General features: G+C 41.5%; 1 protein-coding gene and 1 pseudogene across 1 annotated transcript in view; both read left to right on the top strand.

Annotated features, from left to right (window-relative positions):
- ZBTB8A (zinc finger and BTB domain containing 8A) overlaps positions 1-13,397 on the top strand; it is a 60,615-nt gene that overhangs the window by 2,490 nt on the left and 44,728 nt on the right. The window contains exon 2 of the mRNA XM_070384799.1: positions 13,233-13,333. The gene's annotated coding sequence lies outside the window, so the exon portion shown is untranslated. The remainder of the gene's footprint in view (positions 1-13,232; positions 13,334-13,397) is intronic.
- On the top strand, positions 1,989-2,338 carry LOC102267448 (large ribosomal subunit protein uL29 pseudogene; annotated as a pseudogene).

Here is a 13,397-nt window from a genome sequence, read left to right on the forward strand (position 1 = left end):
CAGGAACTGGTCCCATGATGTCCTGTGAAAGTCACTCAGTCGTGCCCGACTCTTTGCGACCCCATGGACTATACAGTCCTTGGAATTCTCCAGGCCAGAATACTGGAGTGGGTAGCCTTTCCCTTCTCCAGGGGATCTTCCCAACCCAGGGACTGAACCCAGGTCTCGCGCATTGCAGGGAGATTCTTTACCAGCTGAGCCACAAGGGGAGCCCCATGATGTCCTACTGCCCCACAATCTGTTGTTCCTCTCTGACTCCATCTTTCATTACTCTCCCCAGCCCTCCATTTTCTAAAATTTTTTTAGCTCCCTGACTCGGGATCCAACCCATACCCCCTACATTGGGAGCACTGAGTCTTAACCACCGGACTGCCAGGGAAGTCCTCCCCAGCTCTTGCTGTTTCTCCAACCTCCTTGCCTGCTTCTCTTCAGAGCCTTTGCATTTGCTGTTCCATCTGCCTGGAACAGCCTTCCTCCAGATAGCTGAATAACTCTCTTACCATCTTTGGACTTTACTTTAAATGCCATCTTCTCATTGAGACTTTCCTCAAATATAGTTTTTATTTTCTTAACATTTTTATATTTAATTCTGATTGCAATTTCTTAATTCTAATTTACAGGGTTAAAAGATATGTATCCATACAATTACCACGCCAGTTTGCTGAAGTTTCTCATGGCCCAGGAATTTATCCTAAGGAGACTGAACTTTGTATTTGTGACCTTTGTATTGGTGATACATTAAAATCTTAATTAATAGCTATGTACCTTTAAAGGGGGCTTCCCTGGTGTTTCAGTGGTAAAGAACACACCTGCCAATGCCAGAGACACAGGAGATGCAGGTTTGATCCCTGGAGGAGGAAATGGCATCCCACTCCAGTATTCTTACCAATGTTCCACAGACAGAGGAGCCTGGCAGCCACAGTCCGTGGGGTCACAAAGAGTCAGTCATGACTGAGCACACACACACCTTTAAAAAGATGGTCTTCTAGCCCACAACTGTAATAAGAGTTATATTTGTTACCTAAATCTTTCCTTTACTTGTGGAAATGCATGTCTATTCCTTCTATTCCAAAGACTTTTTAACTTCAGTTCAGTCACTCAGTCGTGTCTGAATCTTTGCGACCCCATTAATCGCAGCACACCAGGCCTCCCTGTCCATCACCAACTCCCGGAGTTCACCCAAACTCTTGTCCATCGAGTCGGTGATGCCATCCAGCCATCTCATCCTCTCGTACCCTTCTCCTCCTGCCCCCAATCCCTCACAGCATCAGAGTCTTTTCCAATGAGTCAACTCTTCGCATGAGGTGGCCAAAGTATTGGACTTTCAGCTTCAGCATCAGTCCTTCCAAAGAACACCCAGGACTGATCTCCTTTAGGATACACTGGTTGGATCTCCTTGCAGTCCAAGGGACTCTCAAGAGTCTTCTCCAACACCACAGTTCAAAAGCATCAATTCTTTTTAACTTAATGATTCCTAAAATATGTATATTGTCTTTTTCATCCACCTTTAAAGATCTTGAACTTGGTGGGAATCATTAATTCTTTAATATTCTTAGGACTGTTATAGATTAAACTCTTACAGATATTTAAAATGTTTCAAATTTCATTTTTACGTATTTATTTTTGGCTGCGCTGGGTCTCTCTTGCTGTGTGTGAGTTTTCTGTAATTGTGGCAAGCGGGGGCTACTCTCTAGTTGTATGTGAAATCTCCCCGGGCCAGAGACTGAACCCATGTTGTGGCAGGTGGATTCCCAACCACTGGACCATCATGGAAGTCCTCAATTGAATTTTGACTGTCTGCATGAACTAGTATAACTAGCTGTTTCAACTTATAAGGTCAATCTACTAAAAAGAAAATTTGAAACATATTACCCATTTCCATGACTTAATCACATACTTTGAGAATAACCTAAACCTTTCCTGATGACTCAGGAATACAATTATGGCTCTTTCCCTCTGAGAAGGCTGCAGAGGCAGACTATACAGCCATGGCCAAGATAAAGGCTCAAGACCTTCGTGGCAAGAAGAATGAGGAGCTGCTGAAAAAGTTGGAAGACCTGAAGGTGGAGCTATCCTAGCTGCGTGTGGCTAAAGTGACAGGCAGTGAGGCTTCCAAACTCTCCAAGATTCTCGTTTTTAAATCCATTGCCAGTGTACTCACCGTCATTAACCAGACTCAGAAAGAGAAGCTCGGGAAATCTGTAAGGGTAAGAAGCCTCTGATCTGTGACCCAAGAAAACACGAGCCATGCACCAAGCATGAACAGAACCTGAAGACCAAGAAGCAGTGGTGGAAAGAGTGGCTGTTCCCACTCCGGGAATATGCGGTCAAGGCCTGAGCATCCAGGCATCAATAAAACAAGCAAACTGGCAAAAAAAAAAAAAAAAAAACAATTATGAATACAAGTTACGTTAATGCTTTGTAGGTGTAAATATTAGTATATCGAGTTATAACTACCCCAATTTATAGGACAATTCCTATTTTCTTGGAAAAATTCCTGTATATCGCTTCTGTTTTTCAGTCTCTATGCCTTAATTTAGTTCCTCACCATTTCTTACTTTGACAACTGCATTAACCCTTTAAATTAATCTCCCTGGCCCTGCCTCTCCCACTATTTCTCCAGGCTGTTTTGGGTTTTTTTTTCAGGGTATACAAACTGGCTCATCATAACAATAATACCTAATAATTCTTGAGCCCTAACTGCATGGTGAGCCATAGGATTTTAAGAAGCAAAGATATCACTTTGCTGACAAACGTCCGTCTAGTCGAAGCTATGGTTCTTCCAGTAGTCACGTATGGATGTGAGAGCTGGACCGTAAAGAAGACAGAGCACCGAAGAATTGATGTTTTTGAACTGTCATGCTGAAGAAGGCTCTCGAGAGTCCCCTGGACAGCAAGGAGATCAAACTAGTCAATCTTAAAGGAAATCAACCCTGAATACAATATGCATTGCAAGGGCTGATGCTGAAGCTGAAGCTCCAATACTTTGGCCACCTGATGTGAAAAGCCGACTCATTGGAAAAGACCTTGATGCTGGGAAAGATTGAAGGCAGAAGGAGAAGAGGGTGACAGAGGATGGGGTGGTTGGATGGCATCATTGATTCAATTGTCATGAACTTGGGCAAACTCCGGGAGATGGTGAGGGACAGGGAGGCCTGGCGTCCTGCAGTCCATGGGGTCGCAAAGAGTCAGACACGACTTGGCTACTGAACAACAACAGATGGCATGCTAGGCTTCCCAGGTGGTGCTAATGGTAAAGAAATCATGCCTCTCCTGCCAGTTCAGGAGAGGCAAGAGACACTGGTTCCATCCCTGGGTTGGAAAGATCCCCTGGAGAAGGAAATAGCAACCCACTCCAGTATTCCTGCCTGGGAAATCCCACGGACAGAGTAGCCTGATCCATGGGGTTTCAAAGAGCTGGACATGAATGAGCACACACACACCCACCTGCTTGCTAGGCATTTTGCATACATTATGGTCAGAAAAAATGCAGGACTTAAAAAGAGTGCTGGTTTGGGGTCAGTCAGCCTGAATTCCAGTCTGTTCCCTTGCTTCATGTGCAGTCTTGGAGAAGATTTTGTTTTTATTCCTCTGTGCCTCTGTTTCTTGATCTATACCATGTGAATCACAGTAGCACTTATTTCATGAGGCTGTTGTGAGAACTGAAATAAGATAATGGGTGTAAAATGCTTACTACTGTGCTTAGTAAACCTTCAAATATTAGCTATTTACTTTTATGAAGATATAACTCATATACCATAAAATTCACCTTTTAAAGTGTACAATTCAGTGTTTTTTAGTGTATCACAAAGTTATGCAGCCATCACTACTCTGTAATCATAGAACACTTTACTGCATAAAGAAACCGCACATCCATTAATAGCCCCTGACAACACTAACCTACTCTCTGTCTCTCACCTGCCCATGCTGGATATTTCATATAAAAGAAATCATAAAATATATGGTGTCTTGTGACCGGCTTCTTTTGCTTAGCTTGAAGTTTTTAAGTTTCATCCATGTGGTAGCAAATAGGAAATCAGTTTTTCATTCCTTTTTAATGGCTGAATAACTTTCCATTGAGTGGATCTACCACATTTTGTTTGTCCATTTCCCAAATGTTGATGGACATTGGGTTGTTTCTACCCTTTCACTGTTATGAATAATGCTGCTATAAACATTTGTATACAAATTTCTATGGGCATATATAGTTTCATTTCTCTTAAACATAAACATAAACCTGGGAGTGGAATTGCAGTCTTGTGGTAACTCTATGTTTAATCATTTAGGAACTACCAGGCTGTTTTCCAAAATGGGTGTACCATTTTACATTCCAACTGGCAGTACGTGAAGGTTCTGATTTCTACACATCCTGGCCAACACTTGTTATTTTCCTGTGTGTGTGTGTGTGTGTGTGTGTGTGTGTGTTTATATAGTAGTCAGCCTAATGGGTGTGAAGTCATATCTCACTATGACTTTTACTTGCATTTCCTTAATGACTCCTGATGCTAAACATATCTTCACATGCTCATTGTTGTTTGTCTTTATTTCTTATTGCTGTTAATCTTACTTATCTTTGCTATTATCTTACTTAATCCTCTCAACAGACTTCCTTAGTGCCTCTTAACAGTCAGTATCTCCATTTTACAAAAAGGAAACTGGTACTTAGGGTTAAGTAACTTGACTAAGTCACATAGCTAGTCATTGATAGACCTATAACCATGTCATTCTTCTTAAAATCCTTCAAAAATGTCCAGACCCACAGAAGTGGAGGGGTTTCAGGAGCTGGCACCTACATACTGTTCTCTGTTCATCTCCCACTGTCCCTTCACAGACCCTGAGTCTCTAGCCACAGCAAACTTTTTTGAAGAGGTCATGCTTTTTAATACTTGCTATGCCTCTGCCCTTTGGGCTTCTGTCTAGAATGCCCTTTGTCCTCTTCTCCATTATGAACTTTTATTCATCCTTCAAGACTCGACTGTTACTGCCTTTTGGAAGCTTTTGTGGACTGGCTTCTTAGGTGGCACTAGTGGTAAAGAACCCTCCTGCCAGTGCAGGAGACTTAAGAGACATGGGTTCAATCCCTGGATCAGGAAGATCTCCTGGAGAAGGGCATCGCAACCCACTCCAGTATTCTTGCCTGGGGAATCCCATGGACAGAGGAGCCTGGCAGGCTACAGTCCATACGGTCGCAAAGAGTTGGACATGACTGAGGCGACTTGGCATGCATGCATGTGGACACTGCCAGGCAGAGTCATTTGCTTCCTTGGTTTTATAGTTTCCTTCTCCTAGGAGTACTTTCTTTCTCTCTCTGCTGATAGACACTGAGGCCTTGTAGGGCACTGATCTTTGATATATCATCAGGGTTGTATTCCCAGGGCCAGGGATTGCCTGGCATTGAGCAGGTGCTCAATAAATAGATATTGAATGAATATGTTTCACATTTCAGAATATCTGTTCTCATGAAAATAAAAAATATTTTTCTTTAAAAAAAGGGAAAGAGAGACTTGCCTGGTGGTCCAGTGGCTAAGACTCTGCACATTCAATGCAAGGGACCCAAGTTCCATCCCTGCCCAGGGCACTAGATCCCACATGCCACAGCTGAGTTTTCATGCCAAAACTAAAGATCCCAAGTGTTGCAGCTAAGACCTGACACAGCCAAAAAATAATATTTTTTTAAAAAAAGAACAAAATATATATGATGGTGAAAGTTGCTCAGTCGTGTCCGACTCTTTTCGGGCCCCATGGACTATACAGTCCATGGGATTCTCCAGAATACTGGAGTGGGTAGCTGTTTCCTTCTCCAGGGATCTTCCCAACCCAAGGATTGAACCGGGGTCTCCTGCATTGCAAGTGGATTCTTTACCAACCAAACTATCAGGGAAGCCCAAAAATATATATAGCTGTATGATTTTCAGAACAGTGTAAAAGTAGTAATTGCATCAAAGCATGAAGTTTCTTTCTTTCCATTGTTTTTCTAACTCTTCAGTAAATCTCCATTGCTCTTGAGTCCTGGACTTTCTGCAGTATCTGAACTGTCAAAGGTACAGCAAACACCTTTGTATTGGCTTCAGGGCCCTCTGTCTCGCTGGTTGTTGGATAAGGTGAAACACAGCGTTCTTATAATTTCAGCATATTGCGGGGGGAGCTTTATTCCAAAATCTTTTTTTATCATCAGAATACACTTTTTTTTTTAAACGCAGAATACACTTCACACCAAACCAGGCCATAATTTCATCTAAGACCTTCTTAATAAGTACATTAGAATAGCATTCTAAGCCTAAACATTAAAATTTTAAACTTCCAATTTTCAAATCTTACAGAGTACTGATCTCATTCTCATGAAGTCTCCTCTCTGATAACATTTTAAAAACAATCTAAATTTTAAATAAGTGTCTAAGTGTCTGTTAATGGACGAATGGATAAATAAAATGTGGTTTATATATAATGGGATAATATTCGGTCATGACAAAAAAGAAATCCTGTCATGTGTGACAACATGGATGGACCCAAAAAATAATATGCTAAGTGAATTAAGCTAGGTGGAGAAAGACAAATACTGTGTGTTATCACTTATACATGAAATCTGAAAACTCCAACTCATAGAACAGAGTAGAAAAGTAGTCAGGGACCGGAGGGTGGGGAAAATAGGGTGAGATTGCTAAAAAGGCACAAAATTTTCAGCTATAAGATGAATAAGTTCTGAGGATCTAATGTATAACATAGAGACTATAGTTGATAACACTGTATTATACAATTGAAATTTGCTAAGGGAGCAGAACTTAAATGTTCTCACCAAAAAAAAGAAAGGGTAAAGATGGTGCAGTGGTCAAGAATCTGCCTGCCACTGCAGGAGATGCAAGAGACACAAGTTCTATCCCTGGGTCGGGAAGATGCCCTGAAGGAGGAAATGGCAATCCACTCCAATATTCTTGCCTGGAAAATCCCATGAACAGAGGAGCCAGGTGGGCTGCAGTTCATGGGGTCACAAAGAGTCAGACACAACTCAGCAAATCAGCATGCATTAATTAACTAGGTAGGAGGAATCCTTTTACAATGTATATCAGATACCATAATGTACACTTTAATATCTTACAGATTTATTTGTCAGTTCTATCTTAATGAAGCTGAAAAAAAAAATCTGAATAACACACCCTGGTTTATCAGTTTAGTTCAGTAGCTCAGTTGTGTCCGACTCTTTGTGACCCCATGGACTGCAACATTCCAGGCCTCCCTGTCCATCACCAACTCCAAGAGTTTACTCAAATTCATGTCCATTGAGTCAGTGATGCCATCCAACCATCTCATCCTCTGTCGTCGGCTTCTCTTCCCGCCTTCAATCTTTCCCAGCATCAGGGTCTTTTCAAATGAGTTAGCTCTTCGAAAGCAGGTGGCCAAATTGGAGTTGCAGCTTCAACATCAGTCCTTCCAATGAACACTCAGGACTGATCTCCTTTAGGATGGACTGGTTGGATCTCCTTGCAGTCCAAGGGACTCTCAAGAGTCTTCTCCAACACCACGGTTCAAAAGCATCAATTCTTTGGCACTCAGCTTTCTTTATAGTCCAAGTCTCACATCCATACATGACTACTGGAAAAACCATAGCTTTGACTAGACGGACCTTTGTTGGTAAAGTAATGTCTTTGCTTTTTAATATGCTGTCTAGGTTGGTCATACCTTTGTTTCCAAGGAGTAAGCATCTTTTAATTTCATGGCTGCAGTCACCATCTGCAGTGATTTTGGAGCCCCAAAAAATAAAGTCAGAGCATAGTTAATGAGGTAGTATTTGTAATGGGAAAATGGCAAAAATTGTTACTAGAAAATTACTCTTCCTTAGGGTGAGACCCACAAAAACTAGTTAGAGTAACTAATTAGTTGGCTAGTTTGCTATCCTCAGGTACACTGTGGTTCTGAAATGGTCACTCTCTCTGTGTATACATATATGATGAAACCAGTCAGATCTTTTCTGTGACCACTTGTGTGTAAGTTAAAATTCTTGAGGTCACAATAAAATGTATAGTAATAAAATTCTAAAATGTTTACATTTTCTACTCAATTAAAGCAGTGTTTTAAAGTGGCCTGCATAACTAGTAATATTACTGTGATAATAGCTAACATCTCTCAGGGGCTTTTTCTAAGACTGCTGCTGCTAAGTGGCTTCAGTCGTGTCCGACACTGCGACCCCATAGACAGCAGCCCACCAGGTTCCCCTGTCCCTGGGATTCTCCAGGCAAGAATGCTGGAGTGGGTTGCCATTTCCTTCTCCAATGCATGAAAGTGAAAAGTGAAAGTGAAGTCGCTCAGTCGTGTCTGACTCTGAGTGACCCCACGGACTGTAGCCTACCAGGCTCCTCCGTCCATGGGATTTTCCAGGCAAGAGTACTGGAGTGGGGTGCCATTGCCTTCTCCGTTTCTAAGACAGTCACTATTATAAGCACTTTCAGTTCAGTTTAGTTCAATCACTCAGTTGTGTCCAACTCTTTTCGACCCCATGTACTGCAGCACGCCAGGCTTCCCTGTCCATCACCAATGCCCAGAGCTTACTCGGACTCATGTCCATAGAGCTGGCAATGCCATCCAACCATTTCATCCTCTGTCGTCCCCTTCTGCCTTCAATCTTTCCCAGCATCAGGGTCTTTTCCAGTGAATCAGTTCTTTGCATCAGGTGGTCAAAGTATTGGAGTTTCAACTTCAGCATCAGCCCTTCCAATGAATATTCAGGACTGATTTCCTTTAGGCTTGACTGTTTTGATCTCCTTGCAGTCCACGGGACTCTTCAAAAGCATCGATTTTTTGGCACTCAGCTTTATAGTCCAACTCTCACATCCATACATGACTACTGGAAAAACCAGTACTTTACTTAGATTATCTTTTCATTTACTATGTCCCATAACTGGAAGATATTATTGCTAGTCCCATTTTATAGATGAAGAAACTAAGGTACAGGGACATTAACATCCCAGGAAGGTTAATGTATGGCAGAGCCAGAATTTGCACCTAGGCAGTCTGATTCCAGAGCATGTATCGTCAAGCACACTGCTCAGTACTGCAGCTCACAGACAGACCAGTCACCCTTCTGCTTATGTATTGAGGCAACTGGTGTGCTAATATGTCATCTGGGCCCAGTTGCAGGAAAGAGAAACCACTCTAGCATTTTAGTCTGTTTGCAGAATTACTCGAAGGGCTGGGAGGCATGGGCCTTCAGAAATTATTCCCAGCACCAGACTACTTATCAGGCCCTCCAGGGGAGGGTCTCAGGAGGCCACCCCAGCCACATCTGAGTTCCAGATGACATTGCTTGCTGCAGTTCAAGGGTCAGGAAATTGCTATTCTGAAACTGCCCCTCAACACCCACCAACTAGTAACGGCTATCTCCACCAAACTTGTCTCTTGACAGCTGTGAGGTTCGGGACGCTGGAACACTGCAGAAAAACCCAATGTTTCCATAAATGTGCTTGCCAGCATTAACAGTCAGAAGAGCAGAAAGATGGCTCCCGCCCCATTTCTGCCTTCCAAATCTCACGAAACAGCTGACAGATAGACCCCATTTCACATGGGGAAACATAACTGTAGAGGAGTCTGGGAAATGGACATTTTAATTTTCCACAAGGAAGTTAGAAAGGATGCTGGGGGTTAATACTCAAATCCACTCACATAATTGTCTGCTAGGGTAGAATTTGGTGGTTGTCACTAAAGATGACATTTCATCAGTATATATAAACTGTTTCTGGTACAGACTATGTTCAAAAATCAGTTCTCTTTAAAAAAAGCCCCAGAATTTTTACTTGCCTCTGTACAGACCCAGTACAGTGGACAGTGCCAGTTAGTTTTCTTAAGTAACATTGTTGAACTAGTTAACGCTAAATAGTTATAGCTATTAAAGCTATCAAAGTGAATACCCTTTACTGAGTGTCCTTCTCACTCACTGGGGCTAGGAGTGGATGAGGTTTTAGGGTTGGGAGGAGTTGTTCTCAAAAGTTATTGGGCTTCCCTGGTGGCTCAGTGGTAAAGAATCCTCCTGCCAATGCAGGGAGCAGAGGTTCGATCCCTAGTCCAGGAAGATCCAACGTGCCACGAAGCAACCGAGCCTGTGCGCCACAACTGTTGAGCCTGTGCTCTAGAACCTGGGAGCCACAGCTGCTGAAGCCTGCACACTGGAGAGTTCATTCTCCACAAGAGAAGCCACTGCAAGGAGAGTAGCGTCCGCTTGCTGCAACTAGAAAAAAGCCCATGCAGCAACAAGGACTCAGCACAGCCAAAAAAAAGAAAACAGGTTATTTATTTTGTTCCCCCAACTACAGAGTCCTAGTTTACCTCTAAATTAGACCCTGCTGTTTTAATGATGGGTATTTCTTAAAATCCTTTTCATAGCCAACTCTATTCTTTGCTGTATTTCAAATGTAAACACATAAAAAGTGTTGATAACCCATCTCCATAGGTTTGCTGCTTCCCAGCTCCCTCACCTTTTGCTCTCAGCTTGTTTTTTGTCCCTTTATTTAAAAAAAATTTTTTAAAGTCTCCCATTCTTCCCAGCTATAGAGACTGTGGGAATTTTTTTTATATAAACTTTGCCAATCATAAGAGGAAATAACATTACACTTTATGGAATACTCAGGTCATCTTGGCTCTTTTCTCTTTTGGTTGCTGCTCAAAATTTTGTGTTGTTGTTAACTTCCAGGTCAGTGTTTTGAATGCTTTAATTTGCCAGAATTCAGACCTCCTCATGAGTGGGTAACTGATGTGTTTATTTTATTAACCAAAGTATATTTGAGCAGTTATCTTTTGTCTGGTGGTGTTTTCAGGATGCTTATTTAAAAGTTATTTCATTTCATTTTCTTCTTTATAACTGCTATATTTAAAATTTTTTCTACAAGTATATAATGCTTTTATTTTATTTTTAAATTTAATTAATTTATGTATTTCTGACTGTGCTGGGTCTTTACCGCTGTGCGGGGGCTATTCTCTGCAGCATGCAGCCTTCTCATTGCAGCGGCTTCTCTTGCTGCGGAGCACAGGTTCTAGGGAGCGTGGGCTTCAGTAGTTGCAGCGCCCAGGCTCAGTAGTTGTGGCACACGGACTTAGTTGCTTTGTGGCACGTGGGATCTTCCTGGACCAGGGATCAAATGTGTATCCCCTGCATTGACAGGCAGATTCTTTACCACTGAGCCAGCAGGGAAGCCCTATAATACCTTTTTAAAATTAGAAATAACCTGTATTACTTTAAAAATGATTTCATTAATTTAGTCAAAATTATTTTGATGGGAATTCTTAGCTTAATTGATTGATTTAAAAAGCATTTAATTCATTTTCCACTGCCTATGAACGTAAAGCCTTAACAGTCTCTACATTAACAAAATTTCATCAATGAGCAAAATAGTTGAACAGATTTTTTTGGGGGAATGAAAAAGGTTTGGATTAGAGTAGAAATGCATGGGCTCAGTTACTCTATGGCATGTAGGATCTTCCCATAGCAGGGATTGAACAAGTGTCCCATGCATTGCAAGGTGGACTCTTCACCAGTGGACCATCAGGGAAGCCCAACACTCAAACATTTTTAATACAAGAATTAAATTTGCAGCTGCTCCTGCAAATTGAGAGACACTGGTTCAGTCTGGCAAACAAATGAAAGATCTGGGTGACTGTAATATGCCAAAGCCTTTGACTGTGTGGATCACAATAAACTGTGGAAAATTCTGAAAGAGATGGGAATACCAGATCACCTGCCCTGCCTCTTGAGAAACCTATATGCAGGTCAGGAAGCAACAGTTAGAACTGGACATGGAACAACAGACTGGTTCCAAATAGGAAAAAACGTACATCAAGACTGTATATTGTCACCCTGCTTATTTAACTTCTGTGCAGAGTACATCATGAGAAACGCTGGGCTGGAAGAAGCACAAGCTGGAATCAAGATTGCCGGGAGAAATATCAATAACCTCAGATATGCAGATGACACCACCCTTATGGCAGAAAATGAAGAGGAACTAAAAAGCCTCTTGATGAAAGTGAAAGAGGAGAGTGAAAAAGTTGGCTTAAAGCTCAACATCCAGAAAACAAAGATCATGGCATCTGGTCCCCTCACTTCATGGGAAATAGATGGGGAAACAGTGCAAACAGTGTCAGACTTTATTTTTTGGGGCTCCAAAATCACTGCAGATGGTGACTGCAGCCATGAAATTAAAAGATGCTTACTCCTTGGAAGGAAAGTTATGACCAACCTAGATAGTATATTCAAAAGCAGAGATATTACTTTGCCAACAAAGGTCTGTCTAGTCAAGGCTATGGTTTTTCCAGTGGTCATGTATGGATGTGAGAGTTGGACTGTGAAGAAAGCTGAGCGCCAAAGAATTGATGCTTTTGAACTGTGGTGTTGGAGAAGACTCTTGAGAGTCCCTTGGACTGCAAGGAGATCCAACCAGTCCATTCTAAAGGAGATCAGTCCTGGGTGTTCTTTGGAAGGACTGATGCTAAAGCTGAAAGTCCAATACTTTGGCCACCTCATGGGAAGAGTTGACTCATTGGAAAAGACTCTGATGCTGGGAGGGATTGGGGGCAGGAGGAGAAGGGCATGACAGAGGATGAGATGGCTGGATGGCATCACTGACTCGATGGACGTGAATTTGAGTAAACTCCAGAAGATGGTGATGGACAAGGAGGCCTGGTGTGCTGCGATTCATGGGGTCGCAAAGAGTCGGACATGACTGAGCTACTGAACTGAACTGAACTGAACTGAATGGGACTTTGTGAACATATGTAGTAGGACTTTTTCCTCCACTTCCCTGTTAACCATAGAGTTTTAAAGAAATGTTTAACTTTGTAAGTTGAATCTTTAAAGCTATTCTGTTTGGTTTTCTTGCAAATCATATTGATGTCATTTGTAGGAAAAGGGTAATAGAACATATGTTGCTGTCTTGGTATTTCATCTGTTGGCCAGCCTTTGAACAGCTGTTGTCTTAAAAAGTTTATTTTATTCTTAAAGTTGAAAAGTATGTTTGCTTTCAGTCTGCCATAATATATTTTAATTTTGGAAATCTTTATTGCAGACTTTAATATGAAGAGGTTCAGGATTCCCACATCTGTTCTGTGCTAGATGATCTGTTTTTACATGCTAAAGAAATGATACTTGATAAATGCTCCTATTTAATTTATTTCCATAAATATTTATGTACCTTAGCAGTCATTTCTGTCTCTTATTACAAATGTTTATTATAAATAGCTCTTTTCTCTTTCTACAGGACAATCCTTCATATACAGACTGCGTCACTTGGACTCTTCTATTTTTATTCTATTCAACCAGCTTAGCAGGGTTTCAAGAACAGTATTTATAAATTTCCAGGTATGAAAAATTTTAATTGTGGATATTAACTGAAATATATAGATAAAAAGAGTTTTTCAATTAT

The sequence above is a fragment of the Bos mutus genome, chromosome 2 (genome assembly GCF_027580195.1).
Source record: "Bos mutus isolate GX-2022 chromosome 2, NWIPB_WYAK_1.1, whole genome shotgun sequence".
NCBI lineage: Eukaryota > Metazoa > Chordata > Mammalia > Artiodactyla > Bovidae > Bos > Bos mutus.